General features: G+C 43.0%; 1 pseudogene; it reads left to right on the top strand.

Annotated features, from left to right (window-relative positions):
• Window positions 1-6370: 6370 nt before the first annotated feature.
• Window positions 6371-8913, top strand: part of LOC102005835 — a 17788-nt pseudogene continuing 15245 nt past the window's right edge.

The raw sequence follows: 8913 nt of genomic DNA, 5'->3' as shown, positions 1-8913 counted from the left end.
TATTTCACTTATGAGTATGGTCTCTAGTTGTGACCATTTAAATATAAAGGCCTCAAGTTTATCTTTCTTTACAGCTGAGTGATATTCCATTATATAAAAGTACCACAATTTTCTTATCCAATCCTCGGTGGATGGACATTTGGGTTGCTTCCACATTTTAGCAATTACAAATTGTGCTGCTATGAACATAGGTGCACATATATCACTGTGATATGATGTTTTTAGATCTTCTGGGAAAATACCCAGCAGGGGGATAGCTGGGTTGAATGGGATCTCTAAACCTAGTTTTCGGAGGAATCTCCAAACTGATTTCCACAGTGGTTTCACCAGTCTGCATTCCCACCAGCAGTGGAGAAGGGTTCCTATTTCTCCACAGCCTCGCCAGCATTTGTTATTGGTTGATTTCTTAATGCTAGCCATTCTTATCAGGGTAAGGTGGAATCTTAGTGTTGTTTTATTTTGCATTTCTCGAATGACTAATGATGTTGAACATTTTCTCATATATTATACGAGAAAACTCCTTTAGAGATTACCAAAAATCCAAGATACCCTTTATCAAAATTACACAACCACAAAGTTGACAAGGTATTTCCACCAGGCCGTTAATCAAGAAAATGGTGTTAAGGTAGGAAGATGAAGCAGTAGCTGAGGCATCTTACCAGATTCAAAGGTAGAAATAAGATTGGCATTACAACCAGCTGAGCATCAGCTGACTAACACTGCAGTCTCGTGAACTTGTTTGCTCCAATACAATGAGTCACCAAAAAGAATGGACACTTGAACACAAAAGCATCCTTCAGTCCAAGACTGAATCAACTTTTTTATTTCCATTTCTGCAAGGCATTTTTGCTGCAAGGCCCTAGAGTCAGAAGATGTGCCTTCCATGACACTCCTCTGTGCGGACAGGTTAGGTTCACCCATAACTCTGTGCAGGACAGGCCTAGCTGCCCGACACCTTCAGAACCCTTTGTTAGCAGGCTGTACTGTCCCATGCCCAGGCCTAGAGTACAATGTGCTCAGATCAGTTACAGTAGGGAAAGACAAGCAACCAAGTTTGGCACACTGGAGGAGGTTAGCCAGAATATGCCCTTTGAGTGATTATCCTGAGCAGAAGGAATTTGAGAAGCAGATGACATGAGACAAGATCTTTGACCTCTCTCATTTTGGAGAAGCAGCATAAAATGTACAGAATTTTCCTTCTTGCGTCTTTCCTTCTCTACTATGAAAGACAAAAGCTGACCTGTAAAGATGACTTTGGATCTGTGGCCACCTAGAGTCAGGACAAGCATTCTACTGCCCACCCTTTGTGTACCAGGTTTTCCCTTCCCAAACTCGCCATGCCCATAGACTCAATGTCTGTTTTCACTTGTAGATTCTAAAAATACATTGTTTACTCTGGATGCAATAGGTAAGCTGGAAGTCTAGGCCACCTATTTCAGATGTACCCATTTCCTAGCTAACTCCCAAGTGTGTGAAAGAGATAGTGATCTCCTTGTACTTTCACAGCAAGTTTCCTTACCAGACATCAGGCCCCTTGACAAGTTTTCATGAAGAACTGCTAAGTAAACTACAACAATGAAATTCAGGCATATGGGTAATAAACAGGATTTCCAAATGCTCTGTTTAGCTGGGATTAGGAACTATTTAGGTAGCCAATTCCTCCGCCATGGGCTCTAGAGCTACCAATACTATGACTTATCTCTACCCTGCATCAGAGTTAAATCCTCATCGGGGAAATGCTATCTACATTCACATTTTAGGCTTCTAAAATAGTCCCAATAGGCACAGAATCTACTCAGCCTGATGTGGGAGTATAACTGGCTGGCAACCTAAGTAATATAAGCCAAGACAGAGATATCAAGTCATATGCATTTATGCAAGACCAAGACCCTTTCCCCTCAAGCAACATAGAGTCGGACTCCTCATCAGCCTATCCAAACACCAATGCAGTATCGCTGCAAGCTCAGCATTTGTTCCTACCTGACTTCCTCCTCTCTCGTTTATGCTATAAGTTGTTACATGTCCAATCCTGTTTTGATGTTTCCTTCACATTGGACCCAATACAACCCAGGAATTTACTGCTTTCCCCTCAAAGTCAACTCAACTCTCAGAAACCCAGCAAAGCCTTTGCGTTTCTCCTAATGTCCACATTAAGGTCCCTGCCTTTGATAGAGCTGATGACCTATCAGTTCTTTCCAGATCTCTGCTTCATACAAAATCCTATCCAGATAGACATGGTCCACAAGCCCACAGTTTGATGCAAAGAAACACCTAGATTGTGGGAGTTGGGCCAAGAATCAGTTTTGAAAAGGCATGGGGTGTCAATGGGACAAAGACACCAATAACTGTATTTCATGTCCTGTTTTATCTGTAGAAGGCAGTGCTAGGCGTGTACAGAGAATAGGAGGACACAGGAAGCAGAACGTCTGTACCAGTCTGTCAACCTCACCCCCATGATGACTCATTTGAGAATCCAAACTCCTTCCTTCTGACAGTAGATGATCCAGCCTCCAACTTCAGCCTAGAAAGTTCTCAGTCAGTTACCTCTTTGTCTTAGTTGCTCTTCTCTCATTGCTGAGACAATATAACTGACACCCAAAGTTAAAGGCTGAAAGGTTTATTTAGCTCAGTTTGTACGTTTCAATCCATAGTTGGCTGGCCCCTAACAGTGGCACATAGCAGAGGAGCATCACAGAGAACAGTTCATGATGCCTATAAGGTAACAAAAGAAACAAGGCTCCTTAACAGCATGTTTCTACCCCTTCTATATCCAGGTCACTTAGGGTAAAAGTAGTAATCACAAACCTAATCCTACTGCCCTTGAGCCTAGCATTGGACCATGAATCAATTCCAGTGTCACAGTCTAGATCCAGAAGGCTTTGAAAAAGCCCCACCAATGACTGCCTGAGGTTTTGGTAGGACATCAGGACACAAGCCATAAACATTCCATCTCTCACCCTGCCGAAAAAAACTTACAACACCTCCCCCTTTCTGCAAAAGCACTTAGTCTATCTTTAAAGAGTCAAAGTCCTAACATAGTTTCAGCATTGCTGAAAAGTCCAAGTCCAATGTCTCCTCTGAGATTTAAGGCTAAGTCTTAGCTGCAAAGCCCCTGTACAAATGAAAATTTAAACACTTCCAACATTCAAAGGCACAAGATAGAAATTTCCACTCCAAAAGTTATGAACAGGGAGACAGCAAGGAATGGGAACAAAGCAAGACCAAAATCCAGCAGGGCAAACATTAACTACTATAGTTCTATGTCCAGCATTCTAGGCAATCTGTGGCAAGGTGTGAACTCCACAGTGCTTGAGTGGCTCACCCCTACAGCACTTCCAGTGATTGTAGCTCTCATGGTTTCTCTCTTGGGCCAGCTCTGCTCTCTCCTTGCAGTTGTCCTCAGATGATCCACATTCTTGGCTTCTCCAAACTTCTGGGGTCTCCACTGCACCCTTGGCTTCACACCCACAGCTTCACACACTGCCCTGTTAGGGGCACACTGGCTGGCCTCCCAAGCCTTCTTCTGAAATCACACACAACTCTTACATTCTGCATGCACCTAAAACCAGCACCATGTGGATGACTCCAAAGTCTGCTACCAGCTGAAGCACTAACCAGGCTTTCTTCTCTCTTAGTTGTAGAGTTCTAGTGCCTAAGAGCCAAATTTTGAGGAACAACTTCCCTAGGCTGCCTCCATTTTGGAACATGGGGCTCTCTTCTCAAAGCAGTCTCTCACTTTTGCAATTTTGAGACTACAAAGGGTGGAGTCCTACTGCTGCTTGTGTTGCCCTCAGGCCATCTTTTCTATTCTCTTGTTCCTAATCAGCAATCAAGATCTCCACTGTGCCGGCTTTTGCAGTCCACAGTTTTATTGGAGCTTCTTTTCTAGCCAAACTCACAGCATTTTAAGTTATCCTGTGCTCTTTGCTCTTGATTCTCAACATAAAACTGGCTAAAAGCCTCTAACAGAATCTAGGAGTTTCCTCCAGGAAAGTCAGAGTGCCCTACAAAAAGGTTCATCCTGAGAAAGCTGTCCAGGGCTTGAGAGGTTCCCTGTTTCTAGAAACATCCACTGAGGTACCCCTATCTTTAAGTCCAGGAGGAAAGTCTATTAGCATTTCCAAGCTGCAGCTTAACATGTCCTGCTCCCAGGATCTTGAAAGTATTTGTGATGCCTAAAGATACTCAAGTATCTGGCAAACCTTGACACTTCAAGGTGCGGAATCCCCTGGAGTTCCAGAGCAAGATCATGCCTTCCATGTTGAGAAACAGATCATTACTTAACTCCTGGGCTCCAGCAGAGGTTATATCTTAAACATGAGACCCCACATAGTTTTCCCATTGGTACTATAACCTCATGAGTTAGATTTTACATGAGCCAAGTCCTAAATGCTGGTGGAACAGCAACAGCACACTTCTCTCCTGGACTTGCTCTTCCTACTGTATCTGTATGTGGTGGGACAGGAACCGAGAAGTACTCATACCAGAAACCTGGAAGTCAGTCACAAAATCTATTACTGTCTACTCAGGGGCATACCTAATCCCCAGTTTATCTGCTTGAAGTGTGGCTATAATGTTAAACACACAAGTCTTCCTGACACATTCCCTTGCCTGGAACTGCCGAGTGTCTTTCCTGTAGGGTAAGTGCACATCTTACAAGAACTTGCATCCTCCCCATCTTAATACTGGCAACACCAAATGGCTTGCAGCATCCATACTTTTTGATCCAGATAAATGGAAAGCACAGTTGTCTACCACTTTGCTGGGAGCCACTTAAGCTGGAAAATAATTACACATGCAGAATGAAGCGAGCCTGAGAATGCGGGAGCTCCTCAGAGTAAACAAGCTCCTCGGAGTACACAGCCTTTGTAACTTGTTAACTAGTTGCTGGGCAGTGAGACAAAAAGTTAAACCAACCTCTCCAGGGTATAAATAAACGCTCTACTGTTTTGGGGCAGTCCTCTTGCTCATCAGGCAAGAGGTAACTCTACCTGACCCCGACTATCATCTCTTTTATTTTCTAAATCCTCTCACCTTTCTCTCCCGGGGAACAATGAGAGACCACCGACTCCCACACCACTTCCTACTCACAGGGAGAAATGCTTCTTGAAGATTTTATGCCCTTCTTTCCCTAACCCCAATCACTTTGGTATGTCTGCCTTAGTATTAGCCAGATACTCTCATAACTAGGATTTAAGATTAAGTTCGTTTTATTCTCCCAGAAGAAGGGGTTCCGGTGCTTGAAGCTATAGCTCTAGCTAGAAGACCAGGCCAGTTAGGCAGGCAAGGATTTTTGAAAGCAAGAGTTATAGCCATTTATTTACATTATACACCTGGAGCAGGGCAACTCCAGCACTATTGTACATAGTTTCTGAGTTGACACTGATCTGGAGTCCCAAAGCATCATGGCACATGTGAAAATGCAAACATACAGGGCTTAGATATTCAGTGGAGTTTTGGCCAATGTTTGGCTAACAAATGGTCTGCTGGATCTAGAAATCCAACTGGGACTCATTGTCCTTGAATACATAGTAGATATTACGTTGTTGTCATTTGAAATAACCCCCACATACACTCATCATTAGCAGGTTAAGTCACAGTATGTAAGGTCAATCAGAAGCCTCTGAAATTGTCCCTACCACCATAATAGAACAAACTCAAAAATCATCCACAGCAGGAGACAACCAAGACCAGTGACATGCTTCAGCACTAGTTGTCTTTGAATCTCAGTTTAATTGTATTTTCCAGCCCATGAAGAAAAACCACCAGAGAATGACTAAGCCATTACAAGGCCAATCAAGTGTTACCCTTGTCCTCCATGGGTAAAGTTTTGAGCAATATACTTGGTCATCTATTTTGTTTGAATGACATAGGACTCAAAAGGAGAGGGTGCCTTGACATATGAGCAGTGGTCAATGGCCCAGATGTCTGGTCAGCAGCCTGAAAAGAAGCAAAATTACAACAAGCAGATCTTGGTAGAGGAATGTGGATGGATGTAGTCAGGATGTGTAGGAAGCATGAAGAGGTTTTGTCTCATACTGACATGTACTAAAAAATGTCAGAGATACTGCATACCCACTGTACTACTTGGCCAGACTGAACTTGTACTGTAGAAACACACTGCAGTCGGAGGCACTTCCTATCCCCCTCCCTTTCCCACCTTTCACAGGTGTCACATCTGCACTAAGCCCGATTCCTCCATGATTCTGCTCTGTCTTTGAACCACAGGCTTTAACACCATTATGTCATGCTTTTAACTCCAAAGGACTCCAGCTGATGCAAATTCTCCCAACTCATGCCAGAGCTGCCTGCCTGCCTGCCCTCCCTCCTCAAATGTATGCCTAAACCTGCATTCAGCATTTCTGAGATCATGAGCTTCAGAACCAAAGCAGCGAGAGATCTGTCCTACTACTACCTTGAGCAAGCCAAGAAACTGGCCACAGAACAAATTCACATATCATTTCCTGAGACTCAAGTCCTTACAGAGCTCCTGTCCTGGAAGGTTGCTCTTGACCTTCAGCCTGTAAGACTCTTCCCATTATCCACTCCTCTCTCACCCCCAGACTTGCATGCAGAGGCATTTCTAGGAATAATTCACTTCTGTCCTCAGTTTAACCCACCCAATCTGACATTCCCTCCAAAAAAACTAGTCTTCAATATTTTAGAGGTTTTCCTTCACACAAACTCTGGCCTAGGCTAGTTTTATAAGCTTAGTTCTGAAAGACCAGTTAAGGACTAAACATAGCATGGGAAAGGGGCTTCTAATTATCTTCAGTTCTCAGTATAGAGATTCTCAGTGCCCCAGAACTTCTGATTAATGAAATCTAATAGACACTAGAGCTAATTCTCACAGTATAGACACGTGCCTATTTTAGAAAGCAAGGACCATTGTGTGCCTAACCAGCACATCTTTAAAGAGATGCTTTCCAGTGTTAACTGCAACAGACCCCAACAGACTTCAATGCCCATGAACATGGAACTCTGTTTGTGGAAGTGTGTATAAGTCGTGCATGGTTCCATGCATACACAAACTGCCTAAAAATTATCACTTTCCTCCATGGAAAGGAGTATGACTGATCCCATTACCCTGGTTAATACCACACACTGTCAGTATGTACCTAGCCCAAAACTCCTAAACATTAGGCTAGAACCTTAGATGCAGGGCCAGCAGCAATATCTAGGTAATGTGCTATGGTAAGATACCCTAAAGAAACACCACAGCTATTCAGAGCCCAGAGTAGGGTTTGAGGTGGCATTCACCTAAGTCTGGCTGTGCGGCTCTTTACCAATTAATGACACCTGAAGTCCCAGCACATCCAACTAGACTTGCCAGCTACACTGGATCAGAGAATTTAAGAAGAAATCAACAGGCTAGATTAAACTTCCACCATGAGGCAAGACCAATCCTGTTCAAGGAGCAACTTCACATGTACTAGGTGAGAGTAGACCACTCTGAAAGAGTTCAGCTGCACATGTCCCATGAACTGTTTCCAGTCTCATTAACCCAAATTCATTTTATGGAGATAGAACAAGAGCAGAGCAAGTAAAGCAGAAAACCTTCCTGTTTTTAAAACATGAGGATGGAAGTTCTACTTTACAAGCACACTGAGGCCACCTTAAGGCCTGGTTTTTGTGTTTTGTTTTTTTAGGCCAGGTCTCACTGTGTAATTTAGACTGGTCTTTAAACTCCTTATGTAGCCCAGGCTGGCCTTGAACTCATGGCAATCCTCCAGCCTTAACCTCCCAAATGCTAAGATTTCAGGCATGTGCCACTATGCCCAGTTATTCAGTTTTTATTTGAAATGGTTTTCCAACTCTAAAAAGGACCTCCTGGAGTAGGAAGTATTTAATGGGTGCATCCCACAGGTAATGTGAAGTCTAACCGCTATCACCTTACCCAAAGATGCAAAAAATTTGAAGTAGCCAGCCATAGTCACCCCAGTCTTCTATGGAAAGGCCCATTCTTTAACTCCCTAACAAATTTTGTCACTTACTTTAAAACATGTAGACATCAGGAACAAGGCAAAGATGTCCACTCATTCAATATAACTCTTCAAATCTTAGCTAGATCAATTAGGCAAGAGGAAAAAAAGCAAGAAGCTAAGCTGGAACAACAGCTAGTGTGGGAAAGGTGCTTGAGGGCACCTCATCTCCATGACTTATGTCCAAGACAAGAGCTAGACATGAAGCATGAACCCAGGAAATTTTGGCCACCCTAGTCTAACATCAGCTGATCTTGACCATAAATGTACAGAAGTGCTCCAAAGTCCAAGCTGGAGTTCATTTAAATAATTTAAGAAGAGACCAGCAGGGGGATAGCTGGGTTGAATGGGACCTCTAGACCTAGTTTTTGGAGGAATCTCCAAACTGATTTCCACAGTAGTTTCACCAGTCTGCATTCCCACGAGCAGTGGGGAAGGGTTCCTATTTCTCCACAGCCTCACCAGCATTTGTTATTGGTTGATTTCTTAATGCTAGCCATTCTTACTGGGGTAAGGTGGTACTCAGTGTTGTTTTAAAACTCTACAGAAAATAGGAATAGATGGTCTCTACCTTAACCTGATCAAAGCCATCTATGCCAGTCCAACAGCTAACATCATTCTCAATGGACAAAAACTGAAAGGTTTTACTTTAAAATTGGGAACAAGACAAGGATGTTCGCTGTCACAACTCCTGTTCAATATAGTTCTGGAACCATTAGCCAGAGCAATAGGAGAGAGAAATAAAAGGAATAAGGATAGGAAAGGAAGAAGTAAAACTAGCACTATTTGCAGATGACATGATACTTTATATGGAAGACCCTAAAAACTCCACAAGACTCCTTGAATTAATCAACAAATTCAGCAGTGTAGCTGGATACAAAGTCAACACCCAGAAATTGATAGCATTCCTATACACAAACAACAAACAGAC

This window comes from Chinchilla lanigera, unplaced genomic scaffold (assembly GCF_000276665.1).
Source record: "Chinchilla lanigera isolate Chin_1 unplaced genomic scaffold, ChiLan1.0 scaffold00032, whole genome shotgun sequence".
NCBI lineage: Eukaryota > Metazoa > Chordata > Mammalia > Rodentia > Chinchillidae > Chinchilla > Chinchilla lanigera.
Note: the sequence above shows the minus strand (reverse complement) of the source record. Positions and strands in the feature narration are given on the sequence as shown.